Below are 18,837 nucleotides of genomic sequence, written 5' to 3' on the forward strand. Positions count from 1 at the left end.
CAGTAAGGGAGTAATTTAAAGGGCAAATGTGTGAAGTGCAAGGAGTGGCCCTTAGTGGTTAGGTAAAAAAGTACACAGACAAACTAAATAATCCCTTGATACAAATCATTTATTTAGTGCAGACAGACCAAGACCAGCCACAATAAACTATTCGCAGTAAATATAAATTCACAGCAAAATAGGTTCAGTTCACAATATCCTATAACAAGCTGCACAAAGGCAGCGCTAGCAGTGGAAAGAACGAAGAACTGCAGGAGAAACGCCGGGGCTATTTAGAGCCCGATTATTCAACACAGAGGGGGAAAACCAAGGCCAAATGAGACTTAGAGGAACAGGAGACATCCAACAACAGTATAAAGATAAAAAGGAATTCACCACATGTCCCTTTAATCAATTGCCTTGCAGTTCCACTGTGTAGCGTTATGTTGGGTGTATTTTGATAAGAGCATTTGGGCTCTGAGCTGAAGCACTGATCTAAAGAAGACCTCTCCACCCCCAAAGTTATCAGATTTCCTTTGCTCATCAGCTTGGAACTGGTTTGCATCAAAGTGACAGTTTTGGGGAGGATGGCACCGAGAAGAGGCCAAATAGGTTGAATCCTGCTATGAGATGTCTGGAGAAAGGGGCCTGTAGGTGATAAAAACTCTTTGAAGTGGACGAGAGCCGAAATCCCGACATAGTGCTACGAACCCGGGCCAACCGGCATTTCCAAAAGATGGCATGGATTGACATCAGTCATAAATCAAGCCCCCCTCCATTAGGACACTGGGGGCTGAAACCGAAATCCAATCTCAAGAACTCAAGAACCAATCACCTATTGATCTGACAGACTATAAGGAACAGTGCACAGTCTCTCTCTCTCTCTCTCTCTCTCTCTCTCTTTCTCTCTCACCTGAACCAGTAACTCGCTGCCACAGCTCAACCTGTAGCTCTGTTGCCCGAACCGGAACCAGAAACCAACCAAGTCTTTGCCGGCAACAGAAGAGTTAAACTGGGAGAAGGAGATTGAGCCGTACGAAGAATTCTATTAAAGGACTTTATTAAATAAAGAACTTTACAGACTGCGCATGCCCGCCTGTGCCCACCTGATCAGTGGAGTTTTACAGCTGGACAATTGAGTAAGTCGAATGTATATGAAAGTGTTCAGTCATTTAAATAGCTATTTGAGTCTTAAGAAACTTGACCCTTGGAACGAACAGGGCCCTGCTTTCCTCAAAGACTTTGTCTTCAAGTAACTACGTTGGAACCCTGCTTACAAAGAAGATTTTGTGCACAACCTTGGAGCCTTCAAACCAGTGGAAAATCTGTTTGGAAAAGACTCTAATTTCGCGAAACCCCAATTTCCAGGTGCATCGACTGAGTGGAAGTTCTTGGACAAAGCCGAACCGCACTGCCTTTGTTCCAAACCACACGGACCATGTGCCGTGTGCTGTGATCTGAGCCCGAAGACAGAGAGGCCTCTCTGCGACGAAGTTCAGATAAGTTTAACAGTTTGGAGTTCATGATTCATGACATTTGAGAAATCAATTAGAAATGTTATTCTGTGATTCATAACTCTAGAATGTGTAATATCATTTAGTTTTCTTAAATATAAATGTGTGTTGCATTAAACTGTTTTGTTGATAATTTTAGAAATAAAATCTGTCAACCCCGAGAAATATCTTCTCATTCCTGTTTAACTGTTTAGTCTGAAATTGACACAAGTCAATAGACGTTAGATTATTGGTGGCCCTGCCTATCCTTGATCATTGAATAATAATCAGTTAAGGGAAATTGTGGTAACAAGTAACGATAGGATCTTTCTCGGCACCTAAACGTAAATGAGACTGATATATATATAACGAGAAGTTACCTGACATAAATACTAACCTGCGTAGTTATTTAATGTCTGACTAACAATACTAACGAGAGACTCACCTTCGTCTTACTAACCGGTATTGTAGTTAATGTGTTTATAACCTTTTTTGTTTAACGATTTGTGTGTTATCATATGCGATCCCATGGTCTTTGATTTGGTCACGGAAGTGATTTGTCTTTGATTTGTTGATCTAGAGTTGAATTTTGATTAGCTTTTCCCTTTTGTATAATTAGTGTAGTGCTACATTTAGTCTTTGTTTTTGAATAAATTTAACAATTTATATCTTTGGAATTGGTGTCTGTGTCCAATTATTACAGAAATTGAGTTCTACAAGATTCCAGGATTCGTGATAAGGTGATACTATAAATTCACTTCTTAAATTGAAATTTATAAGTGTACCTTACGATACAACTGATAGCACTGCAACTCAGTGTAGGTGTGCGTTCAGTCCGGCAAACACAACATTTCAGTTATGAAACGCTTTCTACAGGTGATGTATAAATGTAATATTTTCACACATTTGAATAAGTTTGATTTGATACAAGATTTATGAAGTTGACCAAACAAAATGACATAATATTTTTCAGGGGATAAAAATCTCACGACACAATTGGGTAGTCCTCACGGCACACGGGTTGAAAACCACTGAGCCAAGCCACGGTGCTTCTTGGCTTTGCACGGCCACTGAGACTGCCAGGGGAAGACGGTGAGAAGCTTCCCTTCGATAGCTCAGTTGGTAGAGCGGAGGACTGTAGGTTTCAGACAGCGGGCATCCTTAGGTCGCTGGTTCAATTCCGGCTCGAAGGAAGGCGTGATTATGGTTTGACATCGGTTTTGGACGAGCTCCCAAATGTCAAGCCATTGGAATTGCATGAGGACAAGGAGAAAACATCGGAAATTCGGATTTGCTGTGGAGAACTCGCATTGCCCAAACATCTCATATGCATGTGACCCTTTTCACCCTGAGCCCTGTTTTTTAAACCGGCCAGAAAGCGGTCTGGAACAATCATGAAGCCAACACATTGTGAAGCACTTCACTGAAGCCCGGGTAGCTCAGCCGGTAGAGCATCAGACTTTTAATCTGAGGGTCCAGGGTTTGAGTCCCTGTTCGGGCGCCTTGTTGACCGAGAGCCATGATGGTGAAAAGCCTGGATGGCCTTCCAGGTGACAATGAAATATGCAGTTGTGTCTAGGCAAGGTGTCTAGTCCTCTTTGCTTCTTTCGGCAAATATCCAGCCTGGGCAAGTGTTGTCTTCCAGAGGCAAGTCAAGCCAGGAACTCTGAGAGATGTTTTTGCCGTTGACGACGTGTCACTTTAGAACAGCACAACATGCATCTCTACTTGACTTGGCACAATCTGTGAGGGTTGGGCCAACACAACGTGTCCACACATTTGCAGGCGTCTTGAAATACTTGGAATGACCTGTGGCCCCATGCCATGCAGAAGTCCACAGCTATGCGTGTCAGCATGCTCTGCTCCTCATCCCCAATGTGCCACTTGTAAGAACTTTGTAAAAAGCGACAGAGAACATGATCAGCAAAGAAACACAATTCTCCTGAGAACGACAATCATCGTGCCGATCGTAATCTCAGTGCATACCTGGATGCCCAACAAGCCAAGCCAGTGGTTCCCAAGCGTTGTAATGCCACGGCACACTTTGCTGAGACCAAAAACCTTCGCGGCGCACCAACATGAAAAAAAAAAAAAAGGATTTACTAGGTATTGTCTCACCTGAATGGCAACAGGCTGCTAAAACTATTATCACACGCACATTGCATGTTAAAGTATGTCAGTAAGGGAGTAATTAAAAGGGCAAATGTGTGAAGTGCAAGGAGTGGCCCTTAGTGGTTAGGTAAAAAAGTACACAGACAAACTAAATAATCCCTTGATACAAATCATTTATTTAGTGCAGACAGACCAAGACCAGCCACAATAAACTATTCGCAGTACATATAAATTCACAGCAAAATAGGTTCAGTTCACAATATCCTATAACAAGCTGCACAAAGGCAGCGCTAGCAGTGGAAAGAACGAAGAACTGCAGGAGAAACGCCGGGGCTATTTAGAGCCCGATTATTCAACACAGAGGGGGAAAACCAAGGCCAAATGAGACTTAGAGGAACAGGAGACATCCAACAACAGTATAAAGATGAAAAGGAATTCACCACATGTCCCTTTAATCAATTGCCTTGCAGTTCCACTGTGTAGCGTTATGTTGGGTGTATTTTGATAAGAGCATTTGGGCTCTGAGCTGAAGCACTGATCTAAAGAAGACCTCTCCACCCCCAAAGTTATCAGATTTCCTTTGCTCATCAGCTTGGAACTGGTTTGCATCAAAGTGACAGTTTTGGGGAGGATGGCACCGAGAAGAGGCCAAATAGGTTGAATCCTGCTATGAGATGTCTGGAGAAAGGGGCCTGTAGGTGATAAAAACTCTTTGAAGTGGACGAGAGCCGAAATCCCGACATAGAGCTACGAACCCGGGCCAACCGGCATTTCCAAAAGATGGCATGGATTGACATCAGTCATAAATCAAGCCCCCCTCCATTAGGACACTGGGGGCTGAAACCGAAATCCAATCTCAAGAACTCAAGAACCAATCACCTATTGATCTGACAGACTATAAGGAACAGTGCACAGTCTCTCTCTCTCTCTCTCTCTATCTCTCTCTCTCTCTTTCTCTCTCACCTGAACCAGTAACTCGCTGCCACAGCTCAACCTGTAGCTCTGTTGCCCGAACCGGAACCAGAAACCAACCAAGTCTTTGCCGGCAACAGAAGAGTTAAACTGGGAGAAGGAGATTGAGCCGTACGAAGAATTCTATTAAAGGACTTTATTAAATAAAGAACTTTACAGACTGCGCATGCCCGCCTGTGCCCACCTGATCAGTGGAGTTTTACAGCTGGACAATTGAGTAAGTCGAATGTATATGAAAGTGTTCAGTCATTTAAATAGCTATTTGAGTCTTAAGAAACTTGACCCTTGGAACGAACAGGGCCCTGCTTTCCTCAAAGACTTTGTCTTCAAGTAACTACGTTGGAACCCTGCTTACAAAGAAGATTTTGTGCACAACCTTGGAGCCTTCAAACCAGTGGAAAATCTGTTTGGAAAAGACTCTAATTTCGCGAAACCCCAATTTCCAGGTGCATCGACTGAGTGGAAGTTCTTGGACAAAGCCGAACCGCACTGCCTTTGTTCCAAACCACACGGACCATGTGCCGTGTGCTGTGATCTGAGCCCGAAGACAGAGAGGCCTCTCTGCGACGAAGTTCAGATAAGTTTAACAGTTTGGAGTTCATGATTCATGACATTTGAGAAATCAATTAGAAATGTTATTCTGTGATTCAAAACTCTAGAATATGTAATATCATTTAGTTTTCTTAAATATAAATGTGTGTTGCATTAAACTGTTTTGTTGATAATTTTAGAAATAAAATCTGTCAACCCCGAGAAATATCTTCTCATTCCTGTTTAACTGTTTAGTCTGAAATTGACACAAGTCAATAGACGTTAGATTATTGGTGGCCCTGCCTATCCTTGATCATTGAATAATAATCAGTTAAGGGAAATTGTGGTAACAAGTAACGATAGGATCTTTCTCGGCACCTAAACGTAAATGAGACTGATATATATATAACGAGAAGTTACCTGACATAAATACTAACCTGCGTAGTTATTTAATGTCTGACTAACAATACTAACGAGAGACTCACCTTCGTCTTACTAACCGGTATTGTAGTTAATGTGTTTATAACCTTTTTTGTTTAACGATTTGTGTGTTATCATATGCGATCCCATGGTCTTTGATTTGGTCACGGAAGTGATTTGTCTTTGATTTGTTGATCTAGAGTTGAATTTTAATTAGCTTTTCCCTTTTGTATAATTAGTGTAGTGCTACATTTAGTCTTTGTTTTTGAATAAATTTAACAATTTATATCTTTGGAATTGGTGTCTGTGTCCAATTATTACAGAAATTGAGTTCTACAAGATTCCAGGATTCGTGATAAGGTGATACTATAAATTCACTTCTTAAATTGAAATTTATAAGTGTACCTTACGATACAACTGATAGCACTGCAACTCAGTGTAGGTGTGCGTTCAGTCCGGCAAACACAACATTTCAGTTATGAAACGCTTTCTACAGGTGATGTATAAATGTAATATTTTCACACATTTGAATAAGTTTGATTTGATACAAGATTTATGAAGTTGACCAAACAAAATGACATAATATTTTTCAGGGGATAAAAATCTCACGACACAATTGGGTAGTCCTCACGGCACACGGGTTGAAAACCACTGAGCCAAGCCACGGTGCTTCTTGGCTTTGCACGGCCACTGAGACTGCCAGGGGAAGACGGTGAGAAGCTTCCCTTCGATAGCTCAGTTGGTAGAGCGGAGGACTGTAGGTTTCAGACAGCGGGCATCCTTAGGTCGCTGGTTCAATTCCGGCTCGAAGGAAGGCGTGATTATGGTTTGACATCGGTTTTGGACGAGCTCCCAAATGTCAAGCCATTGGAATTGCATGAGGACAAGGAGAAAACATCGGAAATTCGGATTTGCTGTGGAGAACTCGCATTGCCCAAACATCTCATATGCATGTGACCCTTTTCACCCTGAGCCCTGTTTTTTAAACCGGCCAGAAAGCGGTCTGGAACAATCATGAAGCCAACACATTGTGAAGCACTTCACTGAAGCCCGGGTAGCTCAGCCGGTAGAGCATCAGACTTTTAATCTGAGGGTCCAGGGTTTGAGTCCCTGTTCGGGCGCCTTGTTGACCGAGAGCCATGATGGTGAAAAGCCTGGATGGCCTTCCAGGTGACAATGAAATATGCAGTTGTGTCTAGGCAAGGTGTCTAGTCCTCTTTGCTTCTTTCGGCAAATATCCAGCCTGGGCAAGTGTTGTCTTCCAGAGGCAAGTCAAGCCAGGAACTCTGAGAGATGTTTTTGCCGTTGACGACGTGTCACTTTAGAACAGCACAACATGCATCTCTACTTGACTTGGCACAATCTGTGAGGGTTGGGCCAACACAACGTGTCCACACATTTGCAGGCGTCTTGAAATACTTGGAATGACCTGTGGCCCCATGCCATGCAGAAGTCCACAGCTATGCGTGTCAGCATGCTCTGCTCCTCATCCCCAATGTGCCACTTGTAAGAACTTTGTAAAAAGCGACAGAGAACATGATCAGCAAAGAAACACAATTCTCCTGAGAACGACAATCATCGTGCCGATCGTAATCTCAGTGCATACCTGGATGCCCAACAAGCCAAGCCAGTGGTTCCCAAGCGTTGTAATGCCACGGCACACTTTGCTGAGACCAAAAACCTTCGCGGCGCACCAACATGAAAAAAAAAAAAAAGGATTTACTAGGTATTGTCTCACCTGAATGGCAACAGGCTGCTAAAACTATTATCACACGCACATTGCATGTTAAAGTATGTCAGTAAGGGAGTAATTAAAAGGGCAAATGTGTGAAGTGCAAGGAGTGGCCCTTAGTGGTTAGGTAAAAAAGTACACAGACAAACTAAATAATCCCTTGATACAAATCATTTATTTAGTGCAGACAGACCAAGACCAGCCACAATAAACTATTCGCAGTACATATAAATTCACAGCAAAATAGGTTCAGTTCACAATATCCTATAACAAGCTGCACAAAGGCAGCGCTAGCAGTGGAAAGAACGAAGAACTGCAGGAGAAACGCCGGGGCTATTTAGAGCCCGATTATTCAACACAGAGGGGGAAAACCAAGGCCAAATGAGACTTAGAGGAACAGGAGACATCCAACAACAGTATAAAGATGAAAAGGAATTCACCACATGTCCCTTTAATCAATTGCCTTGCAGTTCCACTGTGTAGCGTTATGTTGGGTGTATTTTGATAAGAGCATTCGGGCTCTGAGCTGAAGCACTGATCTAAAGAAGACCTCTCCACCCCCAAAGTTATCAGATTTCCTTTGCTCATCAGCTTGGAACTGGTTTGCATCAAAGTGACAGTTTTGGGGAGGATGGCACCGAGAAGAGGCCAAATAGGTTGAATCCTGCTATGAGATGTCTGGAGAAAGGGGCCTGTAGGTGATAAAAACTCTTTGAAGTGGACGAGAGCCGAAATCCCGACATAGAGCTACGAACCCGGGCCAACCGGCATTTCCAAAAGATGGCATGGATTGACATCAGTCATAAATCAAGCCCCCCTCCATTAGGACACTGGGGGCTGAAACCGAAATCCAATCTCAAGAACTCAAGAACCAATCACCTATTGATCTGACAGACTATAAGGAACAGTGCACAGTCTCTCTCTCTCTCTCTCTCTCTCTCTCTCTCTCTTTCTCTCTCACCTGAACCAGTAACTTGCTGCCACAGCTCAACCTGTAGCTCTGTTGCCCAAACCGGAACCAGAAACCAACCAAGTCTTTGCCGGCAACAGAAGAGTTAAACTGGGAGAAGGAGATTGAGCCGTACGAAGAATTCTTTTAAAGGACTTTATTAAATAAAGAACTTTACAGACTGCGCATGCCCGCCTGTGCCCACCTGATCAGTGGAGTTTTACAGCTGGACAATTGAGTAAGTCGAATGTATATGAAAGTGTTCAGTCATTTAAATAGCTATTTGAGTCTTAAGAAACTTGACCCTTGGAACGAACAGGGCCCTGCTTTCCTCAAAGACTTTGTCTTCAAGTAACTACGGTGGAACCCTGCTTACAAAGAAGATTTTGTGCACAACCTTGGAGCCTTCAAACCAGTGGAAAATCTGTTTGGAAAAGACTCTAATTTCGCGAAACCCCAACTTCCAGGTGCATCGACTGAGTGGAAGTTCTCGGACAAAGCCGAACCGCACTGCCTTTGTTCCAAACCACACGGACCATGTGCCGTGTGCTGTGATCTGAGCCCGAAGACAGAGAGGCCTCTCTGCGACGAAGTTCAGATAAGTTTAACAGTTTGGAGTTCATGATTCATGACATTTGAGAAATCAATTAGAAATGTTATTCTGTGATTCATAACTCTAGAATGTGTAATATCATTTAGTTTTCTTAAATATAAATGTGTGTTGCATTAAACTGTTTTGTTGATAATTTTAGAAATAAAATCTGTCAACCCCGAGAAATATCTTCTCATTCCTGTTTAACTGTTTAGTCTGAAATTGACACAAGTCAATAGACGTTAGATTATTGGTGGCCCTGCCTATCCTTGATCATTGAATAATAATCAGTTAAGGGAAATTGTGGTAACAAGTAATGATAGGATCTTTCTCGGCACCTAAACGTAAATGAGACTGATATATATATAACGAGAAGTTACCTGACATAAATACTAACCTGCGTAGTTATTTAATGTCTGACTAACAATACTAACGAGAGACTCACCTTCGTCTTACTAACCGGTATTGTAGTTAATGTGTTTATAACCTTTTTTGTTTAACGATTTGTGTGTTATCATATGCGATCCCATGGTCTTTGATTTGGTCACGGAAGTGATTTGTCTTTGATTTGTTGATCTAGAGTTGAATTTTAATTAGCTTTTCCCTTTTGTATAATTAGTGTAGTGCTACATTTAGTCTTTGGTTTTGAATAAATTTAACAATTTATATCGTTGGAATTGGTGTCTGTGTCCAATTATTACAGAAATTGAGTTCTACAAGATTCCAGGATTCGTGATAAGGTGATACTATAAATTCACTTCTTAAATTGAAATTTATAAGTGTACCTTACGATACAACTGATAGCACTGCAACTCAGTGTAGGTGTGCGTTCAGTCCGGCAAACACAACATTTCAGTTATGAAACGCTTTCTACAGGTGATGTATAAATGTAATATTTTCACACATTTGAATAAGTTTGATTTGATACAAGATTTATGAAGTTGACCAAACAAAATGACATAATATTTTTCAGGGGATAAAAATCTCACGACACAATTGGGTAGTCCTCACGGCACACGGGTTGAAAACCACTGAGCCAAGCCACGGTGCTTCTTGGCGTTGCACGGCCACTGAGACTGCCAGGGGAAGACAGTGAGAAGCTTCCCTTTGATAGCTCAGTTGGTAGAGTGGAGGACTGTAGGTTTCAGGCAGCGGGCATCCTTAGGTCGCTGGTTCAATTCCTGCTCGAAGGAAGGCGTGATTATGGTTTGACATCGGTTTTTTGACGAGCTCCCAAATGTCAAGCCATTGGAATTGCATGAGGACAAGGAGAAAACACCGGAAATTCGGATTTGCTGTGGAAAACTCGCATTGGCCAAACATCTCATATGCATGTGACCCTTTTCAATATCCAGCCTGGGCAAGTGTTGTCTTCCAGAGGCAAGTCAAGCCAGGAACTCTTAGAGATGTTTTTGCCGTTGACGACGTGTCACTTTAGAACAGCACAACATGCATCTCTACTTGACTTGGCACAATCTGTGAGGGTTGGGCCAACACAACGTGTCCACACATTTGCAGGCGTCTTGAAATACTTGGAATGACCTGTGGCCCCATGCCATGCAGAAGTCCACAGCTATGCGTGTCAGCATGCTCTGCTCCTCATCCCCAATGTGCCACTTGTAAGAACTGTGTAAAAAGCGACAGAGAACGTGATCAGCAAAGAAACACAATTCTCCTGAGAACGACAATCATCGTGCCGATCGTAATCTCAGTGCATACCTGGATGCCCAACAAGCCAAGCCAGTGGTTCCCAAGCGTTGTAATGCCACGGCACACTTTGCTGAGACCAAAAACCTTCGCGGCGCACCAACATGAAAAAAAAAAAAAAGGATTTACTAGGTATTGTCTCACCTGAATGGCAACAGGCTGCTAAAACTATTATCACATGCACATTGCATGTTAAAGTATGTCAGTAAGGGAGTAATTAAAAGGGCAAATGTGTGAAGTGCAAGGAGTGGCCCTTAGTGGTTAGGTAAAATAGTACACAGACAAACTAAATAATCCCTTGATACAAATCATTTATTTAGTGCAGACAGACCAAGACCAGCCACAATAAACTATTCGCAGTAAATATAAATTCACAGCAAAATAGGTTCAGTTCACAATATCCTATAACAAGCTGTATTTAACGAAGTGGTTAAACGTTACAAAGGGCATTACAATTGTTGAAAAACAATAGCACACGGATCAAACATGCTATCCCCGCCGTTTTATTCGATTTGATTAGACGTTTCGCGACCGAAATGTTTTGTGTGCAGACTGAATGCACACCTGAGCCGAGCACGATCACAATACATATCCACAGTTAATCTAAGCAGTATCATATTGTAACCGTTTCGGTCTGTTATCAACCCTTCCGGATCCAAAACCAGGAGTCAGACACCCTTTTCGGTGGACACGCTGTTGACTTCTCACAAGCACCATCTGCCTTCACAAAGGCAGCACTAGCAGTGGAAAGAACGAAGAACTGCAGGAGAAACGCCGGGGCTATTTAGAGCCCGATTATTCAACACAGAGGGGGGAAACCAAAGCCAAATGAGACAAAGTGACAGTTTTGGGGAGGATGGCACCGAGAAGAGGCCAAATAGGTTGAAACCTGCTATGAGATGTCTGGAGAAAGGGGCCTGTAGGTGATAAAAACTCTTTGAAGTGGACGAGAGCCGAAATCCCGACATAGAGCTACGAACCCGGGCCAACCGGCATTTCCAAAAGATGGCATGGATTGACATCAGTCATAAATCAAGCCCCCCTCCATTAGGACACTGGGGGCTGAAACCGAAATCCAATCTCAAGAACTCAAGAACCAATCACCTATTGATCTGACAGACTATAAGGAACAGTGCACAGTCTCTCTCTCTCTCTCTCTCTCTCTTTCTCTCTCACCTGAACCAGTAACTCGCTGCCACAGCTCAACCTGTAGCTCTGTTGCCCGAACCGGAACCAGAAACCAACCAAGTCTTTGCCAGCAACAGAAGAGTTAAACTGGGAGAAGGAGATTGAGCCGTACGAAGAATTCTTTTAAAGGACTTTATTAAATAAAGAACTTTACAGACTGCGCATGCCCGCCTGTGCCCACCTGATCAGTGGAGTTTTACAGCTGGACAATTGAGTAAGTCGAATGTATATGAAAGTGTTCAGTCATTTAAATAGCTATTTGAGTCTTAAGAAACTTGACCCTTGGAACGAACAGGGCCCTGCTTTCCTCAAAGACTTTGTCTTCAAGTAACTACGGTGGAACCCTGCTTACAAAGAAGATTTTGTGCACAACCTTGGAGCCTTCAAACCAGTGGAAAATCTGTTTGGAAAAGACTCTAATTTCGCGAAACCCCAACTTCCAGGTGCATCGACTGAGTGGAAGTTCTTGGACAAAGCCGAACCGCACTGCCTTTGTTCCAAACCACACGGACCATGTGCCGTGTGCTGTGATCTGAGCCCGAAGACAGAGAGGCCTCTCTGCGACGAAGTTCAGATAAGTTTAACAGTTTGGAGTTCATGATTCATGACATTTGAGAAATCAATTAGAAATGTTATTCTGTGATTCATAACTCTAGAATGTGTAATATCATTTAGTTTTCTTAAATATAAATGTGTGTTGCATTAAACTGTTTTGTTGATAATTTTAGAAATAAAATCTGTCAACCCCGAGAAATATCTTCTCATTCCTGTTTAACTGTTTAGTATGAAATTGACACAAGTCAATAGACGTTAGATTATTGGTGGCCCTGCCTATCCTTGATCATTGAATAATAATCAGTTAAGGGAAATTGTGGTAACAAGTAACGATAGGATCTTTCTCGGCACCTAAACGTAAATGAGACTGATATATATATAACGAGAAGTTACCTGACATAAATACTAACCTGCGTAGTTATTTAATGTCTGACTAACAATACTAACGAGAGACTCACCTTCGTCTTACTAACCGGTATTGTAGTTAATGTGTTTATAACCTTTTTTGTTTAACGATTTGTGTGTTATCATATGCGATCCCATGGTCTTTGATTTGGTCACGGAAGTGATTTGTCTTTGATTTGTTGATCTAGAGTTGAATTTTAATTAGCTTTTCCCTTTTGTATAATTAGTGTAGTGCTACATTTAGTCTTTGGTTTTGAATAAATTTAACAATTTATATCTTTGGAATTGGTGTCTGTGTCCAATTATTACAGAAATTGAGTTCTACAAGATTCCAGGATTCGTGATAAGGTGATACTATAAATTCACTTCTTAAATTGAAATTTATAAGTGTACCTTACGATACAACTGATAGCACTGCAACTCAGTGTAGGTGTGCGTTCAGTCCGGCAAACACAACATTTCAGTTATGAAACGCTTTCTACAGGTGATGTATAAATGTAATATTTTCACACATTTGAATAAGTTTGATTTGATACAAGATTTATGAAGTTGACCAAACAAAATGACATAATATTTTTCAGGGGATAAAAATCTCACGACACAATTGGGTAGTACTCACGGTACACGGGTTGAAAACCACTGAGCCAAGCCACGGTGCTTCTTGGCTTTGCACGGCCACAGAGACTTCCAGAGGAAGACGGTGAGAAGCTTCCCTTTGATAGCTCAGTTGGTAGAGTGGAGGACTGTAGGTTTCAGGCAGCGGGCTTCCTTAGGTCGCTGGTTCAATTCCGGCTCGAAGAAAGGCGTGATTATGGTTTGACATCGGTTTTGGACGAGCTCCCAAATGTCAAGCCATTGGAATTGCATGAGGACAAGGAAAAAACCCCGGAAATTCGGATTTGTTGTGGAGAACTCGCATTGCCCACACATCTCATATGCATGTGACCCTTTTCACCCTGAGCCCAGTTTTCTAAACCGTCCAGAAAGCGGTCTGGAAATATCATGAAGCCAACACATTGTGAAGCACCTCACTGAAGCCCGGGTAGTTCAGCCGGTAGAGCATCAGACTTTTAATCCGAGGGTCCAGGGTTCAAGTCCCTGTTTGGGTGCCTTGTTGACCGAGGGCCATGATGGTAAAATGACAATGAAATCTGCAGTTGCGTCTAGGCGAGGTGTCTAGTCCTCTTTGCTTCTTTCGGCAAATATCCAGCCTGTTGTCTTCCAGAGGCAAGTCAAGCCAGGAACTCTGAGAGATGTTTTTGCCGTTGACGACGTGTCACTTTAGAACAGCACAACATGCATCTCTACTTGACTTGGCACAATCTGTGAGGGTTGGGCCAACACAACGTGTCCACACATTTGCAGGCGTCTTGAAATACTTGGAATGACCTGTGGCCCCATGCCATGCAGAAGTCCACAGCTATGCGTGTCAGCATGCTCTGCTCCTCATCCCCAATGTGCCACTTGTAAGAACTGTGTAAAAAGCGACAGAGAACGTGATCAGCAAAGAAACACAATTCTCCTGAGAACGACAATCATCGTGCCGATCGTAATCTCAGTGCATACCTGGATGCCCAACAAGCCAAGCCAGTGGTTCCCAAGCGTTGTAATGCCACGGCACACTTTGCTGAGACCAAAAACCTTCGCGGCGCACCAACATGAAAAAATAAATAAAAGGATTTACTAGTTATTGTCTCAGCTGAATGGCAACAGGCTGCTAAAACTATTATCACACGCACATTGCATGTTAATGTATGTCAGTAAGGGAGTAATTAAAAGGGCAAATGTGTGAAGTGCAAGGAGTGGCCTTTAGTGGTTAGGTAAAAAAGTACACAGACAAACTAAATAATCCCTTGATACAAATCATTTATTTAGTGCAGACAGACCAAGACCAGCCACAATAAACTATTCGCAGTAAATATAAATTCACAGCAAAATAGGTTCAGTTCAAAATATCCTATAACAAGCTGTATGTAACGAAGTGGTTAAACGTTACAAAGGGCATTACAATTGTTGAAAAACAATAGCACACGGATCAAACATGCTATCCCCGCCATTTTATTCGATTTGATTAAACGTTTCGCGACCGAAATGTTTTGTGTGCGGACTGAACGCACACCTGAGCCGAGCACGATCACAATACATATCCACAGTTAATCTAAGCAGTATCATATTGTAACCGTTTCGGTCTGTTATCAACCCTTCCGGATCCAAAACCAGGAGTCAGACACCCTTTTCGGTGGACATGCTGTTGACTTCTCACAAGCACCATCTGCCTTCACAAAGGCAGCGCTAGCAGTGGAAAGAACGAAGAACTGCAGGAGAAACGCCGGGGCTATTTAGAGCCCGATTATTCAACACAGAGGGGGGAAACCAAAGCCAAATGAGACTTAGAGGAACAGGAGACATCCAACAACAGTATAAAGATGAAAAGGAATTCACCACATGTCCCTTTAATCAATTGCCTTGCAGTTCCACTGTGTAGCGTTATGTTGGGTGTATTTTGATAAGAGCATTTGGGCTCTGAGCTGAAGCACTGATCTAAAGAAGACCTCTCCACCCCCAAAGTTATCAGATTGCCTTTGCTCATCAGCTTGGAACTGGTTTGCATCAAAGTGACAGTTTTGGGGAGGATGGCACCGAGAAGAGGCCAAATAGGTTGAATCCTGCTATAGGATGTCTGGAGAAAGGGGCCTGTAGGTGATAAAAACTCTTTGAAGTGGACGAGAGCCGAAATCCCGACATAGAGCTACGAACCCGGGCCAACCGGCATTTCCAAAAGATGGCATGGATTGACATCAGTCATAAATCAAGCCCCCCTCCATTAGGACACTGGGGGCTGAAACCGAAATCCAATCTCAAGAACTCAAGAACCAATCACCTATTGATCTGACAGACTATAAGGAACAGTGCACAGTCTCTCTCTCTCTCTCTCTCTCTCTCTCTCTTTCTCTCTCACCTGAACCAGTAACTCGCTGCCACAGCTCAACCTGTAGCTCTGTTGCCCGAACCGGAACCAGAAACCAACCAAGTCTTTGCCGGCAACAGAAGAGTTAAACTGGGAGAAGGAGATTGAGCCGTACGAAGAATTCTATTAAAGGACTTTATTAAATAAGGAACTTTACAGACTGCGCATGCCCGCCTGTGCCCACCTGATCAGTGGAGTTTTACAGCTGGACAATTGAGTAAGTCGAATGTATATGAAAGTGTTCAGTCATTTAAATAGCTATTTGAGTCTTAAGAAACTTGACCCTTGGAACGAACAGGGCCCTGCTTTCCTCAAAGACTTTGTCTTCAAGTAACTACGGTGGAACCCTGCTTACAAAGAAGATTTTGTGCACAACCTTGGAGCCTTCAAACCAGTGGAAAATCTGTTTGGAAAAGACTCTAATTTCGCGAAACCCCAACTTCCAGGTGCATCGACTGAGTGGAAGTTCTTGGACAAAGCCGAACCGCACTGCCTTTGTTCCAAACCACACGGACCATGTGCCGTGTGCTGTGATCTGAGCCCGAAGACAGAGAGGCCTCTCTGCGACGAAGTTTATAACCTTTTTTGTTTAACGATTTGTGTGTTATCATATGCGATCCCAATGGTCTTTGATTTGGTCACGGAAGTGATTTGTCTTTGATTTGTTGATCTAGAGTTGAATTTTGATTAACTTTTCCCTTTTGTATAATTAGTGTAGTGCTACATTTAGTCTTTGTTTTTGAATAAATTTAACAATTTATATCTTTGGAATTGGTGTCTGTGTCCAATTATTACAGAAATTGAGTTCTACAAGATTCCAGGATTCGTGATAAGGTGATACTATAAATTCACTTCTTAAATTGAAATTTATAAGTGTACCTTACGATACAACTGATAGCACTGCAACTCAGTGTAGGTGTGCGTTCAGTCCGGCAAACACAACATTTCAGTTATGAAACGCTTTCTACAGGTGATGTATAAATGTAATATTTTCACACATTTGAATAAGTTTGATTTGATACAAGATTTATGAAGTTGACCAAACAAAATGACATAATATTTTTCAGGGGATAAAAATCTCACGACACAATTGGGTAGTCCTCACGGCACACGGGTTGAAAACCACTGAGCCAAGCCACGGTGCTTCTTGGCTTTGCACGGCCACTGAGACTGCCAGGGGAAGACGATGAGAAGCTTCCCTTCGATAGCTCAGTTGGTAGAGCGGAGGACTGTAGTTTTCAGGCAGCGGGCATCCTTAGGTCGCTGGTTCAATTCCGGCTCGAAGGAAGGCGTGATTATGGTTTGACATCGGTTTTGGACGAGCTCCCAAATGTCAAGCCATTGGAATTGCATGAGGACAAGGAGAAAACACCGGAAATTCGGATTTGCTGTGAAGAACTCGCATTGCCCAAACATCTCATATGCATGTGACCCTTTTCACCCTGAGCCCAGTTTTCTAAATCGGCCAGTAAGCGGTGTGGAACAATCATGAAGCCAACACATTGTGAAGCACTTCACTGAAGCCCGGGTAGCTCAGCCGGTAGAGCATCAGACTTTTAATCTGAGGGTCCAGGGTTCGAGTCCCTGTTCGGGTGCCTTGTTGACCGAGGGCCATGATGGTGAAAAGCCTGGATGGCCTTCCAGGTGACAATGAAATATGCAGTTGCGTCTAGGCAAGGTGTCTAGTCCTCTTTGCTTCTTTCGGCAAATATCCAGCCTGGGCAAGTGTTGTCTTCCAGAGGCAAGTCAAGCCAGGAACTCTGAGAGATGTTTTTGCCGTTGACGACGTGTCACTTTAGAACAGCACAACATCCATCTCTACTTGACTTGGCACAATCTGTGAGGGTTGGGCCAACACAACGTGTCCACACATTTGCAGGCGTCTTGAAATACTTGGAATGACCTGTGGCCCCATGCCATGCAGAAGTCCACAGGTATGCGTGTCAGCATGCTCTGCTCCTCATCCCCAATGTGCCACTTGTAAGAACTTTGTAAAAAGCGACAGAGAACATGATCAGCAAAGAAACACAATTCTCCTGAGAATGACAATCATCGTGCCGATCGTAATCTCAGTGCATACCTGGATGCCCAACAAGCCAAGCCAGTGGTTCCCAAGCGTTGTAATGCCACGGCACACTTTGCTGAGACCAAAAACCTTCGCGGCGCACCAACATGAAAAAAAAAAAAAAGGATTTACTAGGTATTGTCTCACCTGAATGGCAACAGGCTGCTAAAACTATTATCACACGCACATTGCATGTTAAAGTATGTCAGTAAGGGAGTAATTAAAAGGGCAAATGTGTGAAGTGCAAGGAGTGGCCCTTAGTGGTTAGGTAAAAAAGTACACAGACAAACTAAATAATCCCTTGATACAAATCATTTATTTAGTGCAGACAGACCAAGACCAGCCACAATAAACTATTCGCAGTAAATATAAATTCACAGCAAAATAGGTTCAGTTCACAATATCCTATAACAAGCTGCACAAAGGCAGCGCTAGCAGTGGATAGAACGAAGAACTGCAGGAGAAACGCCGGGGCTATTTAGAGCCCGATTATTCAACACAGAGGGGGAAAACCAAGGCCAAATGAGACTTAGAGGAACAGGAGACATCCAACAACAGAATAAAGATAAAAAGGAATTCACCACATGTCCCTTTAATCAATTGCCTTGCAGTTCCACTGTGTAGCGTTATGTTGGGTGTATTTTGATGAGAGCATTTGGGCTCTGAGCTGAAGCACTGATCTAAAGAAGACCTCTCCACCCCCAAAGTTATCAGATTTCCTTTGCTCATCAGCTTGGAACCGGTTTGCATCAAAGTGACAGTTTTGGGGTGGATGGCACCGAGAAGAGGCCAATACTAACGAGAGACTCACCTTCGTCTTAGTAACCGGTATTGTAGTTAATGTGTTTATAACCTTTTTTGTTTAACGATTTGTGTGTTAGAGCATCAGACTTTTAATCTGAGGGTCCAGGGTTCGAGTCCCTGTTCGGGCGCCTTGTTGACCGAGGGCCATGATGGTGAAAAGCCTGGATGGCCTTCCAGGTGACAATGAAATATGCAGTTGCGTCTAGGCAAGGTGTCTAGTCCTCTTTGCTTCTTTCGGCAAATATCCAGCCTGGGCAAGTGTTGTCTTCCAGATGCAAGTCAAGTCAGGAACTCTGAGAGATGTTTTTGCCGTTGACGACATGTCACTTTAGAACAGCACAACATGCATCTCTACTTGACTTGGC

At 42.9% G+C, this 18,837-nt stretch overlaps 9 non-coding genes across 9 annotated transcripts; all 9 read left to right on the plus strand.

The window, feature by feature from the left end:
• The first annotated feature begins 2,576 nt into the window (after nucleotides 1-2,576).
• trnay-gua (transfer RNA tyrosine (anticodon GUA)) lies at nucleotides 2,577-2,665 on the plus strand. Its single transcript is given in 2 exon segments — nucleotides 2,577-2,613; nucleotides 2,630-2,665. It is a non-coding gene; the product is annotated as a tRNA-Tyr (tRNA).
• Nucleotides 2,666-2,900: 235 nt separating this feature from the next.
• trnak-uuu (transfer RNA lysine (anticodon UUU)) lies at nucleotides 2,901-2,973 on the plus strand. The gene has a single exon. It is a non-coding gene; the product is annotated as a tRNA-Lys (tRNA).
• A 3,258-nt stretch (nucleotides 2,974-6,231) lies between these two features.
• On the plus strand, nucleotides 6,232-6,320 carry trnay-gua (transfer RNA tyrosine (anticodon GUA)). Its single transcript is given in 2 exon segments — nucleotides 6,232-6,268; nucleotides 6,285-6,320. It is a non-coding gene; the product is annotated as a tRNA-Tyr (tRNA).
• A 235-nt stretch (nucleotides 6,321-6,555) lies between these two features.
• On the plus strand, nucleotides 6,556-6,628 carry trnak-uuu (transfer RNA lysine (anticodon UUU)). Its single transcript has one exon. It is a non-coding gene; the product is annotated as a tRNA-Lys (tRNA).
• A 3,256-nt stretch (nucleotides 6,629-9,884) lies between these two features.
• On the plus strand, nucleotides 9,885-9,973 carry trnay-gua (transfer RNA tyrosine (anticodon GUA)). Its single transcript is given in 2 exon segments — nucleotides 9,885-9,921; nucleotides 9,938-9,973. It is a non-coding gene; the product is annotated as a tRNA-Tyr (tRNA).
• A 3,374-nt stretch (nucleotides 9,974-13,347) lies between these two features.
• On the plus strand, nucleotides 13,348-13,436 carry trnay-gua (transfer RNA tyrosine (anticodon GUA)). The gene is given in 2 exon segments: nucleotides 13,348-13,384; nucleotides 13,401-13,436. It is a non-coding gene; the product is annotated as a tRNA-Tyr (tRNA).
• A 235-nt stretch (nucleotides 13,437-13,671) lies between these two features.
• Nucleotides 13,672-13,744, plus strand: trnak-uuu (transfer RNA lysine (anticodon UUU)). Its single transcript has one exon. It is a non-coding gene; the product is annotated as a tRNA-Lys (tRNA).
• Nucleotides 13,745-16,801: 3,057 nt separating this feature from the next.
• On the plus strand, nucleotides 16,802-16,890 carry trnay-gua (transfer RNA tyrosine (anticodon GUA)). The gene is given in 2 exon segments: nucleotides 16,802-16,838; nucleotides 16,855-16,890. It is a non-coding gene; the product is annotated as a tRNA-Tyr (tRNA).
• Nucleotides 16,891-17,125: 235 nt separating this feature from the next.
• Nucleotides 17,126-17,198, plus strand: trnak-uuu (transfer RNA lysine (anticodon UUU)). The gene has a single exon. It is a non-coding gene; the product is annotated as a tRNA-Lys (tRNA).
• Nucleotides 17,199-18,837: the final 1,639 nt, after the last annotated feature.

Source organism: Amia ocellicauda, unplaced genomic scaffold (assembly GCF_036373705.1).
Source record: "Amia ocellicauda isolate fAmiCal2 unplaced genomic scaffold, fAmiCal2.hap1 HAP1_SCAFFOLD_108, whole genome shotgun sequence".
Taxonomy (NCBI): Eukaryota; Metazoa; Chordata; class Actinopteri; order Amiiformes; family Amiidae; genus Amia; species Amia ocellicauda.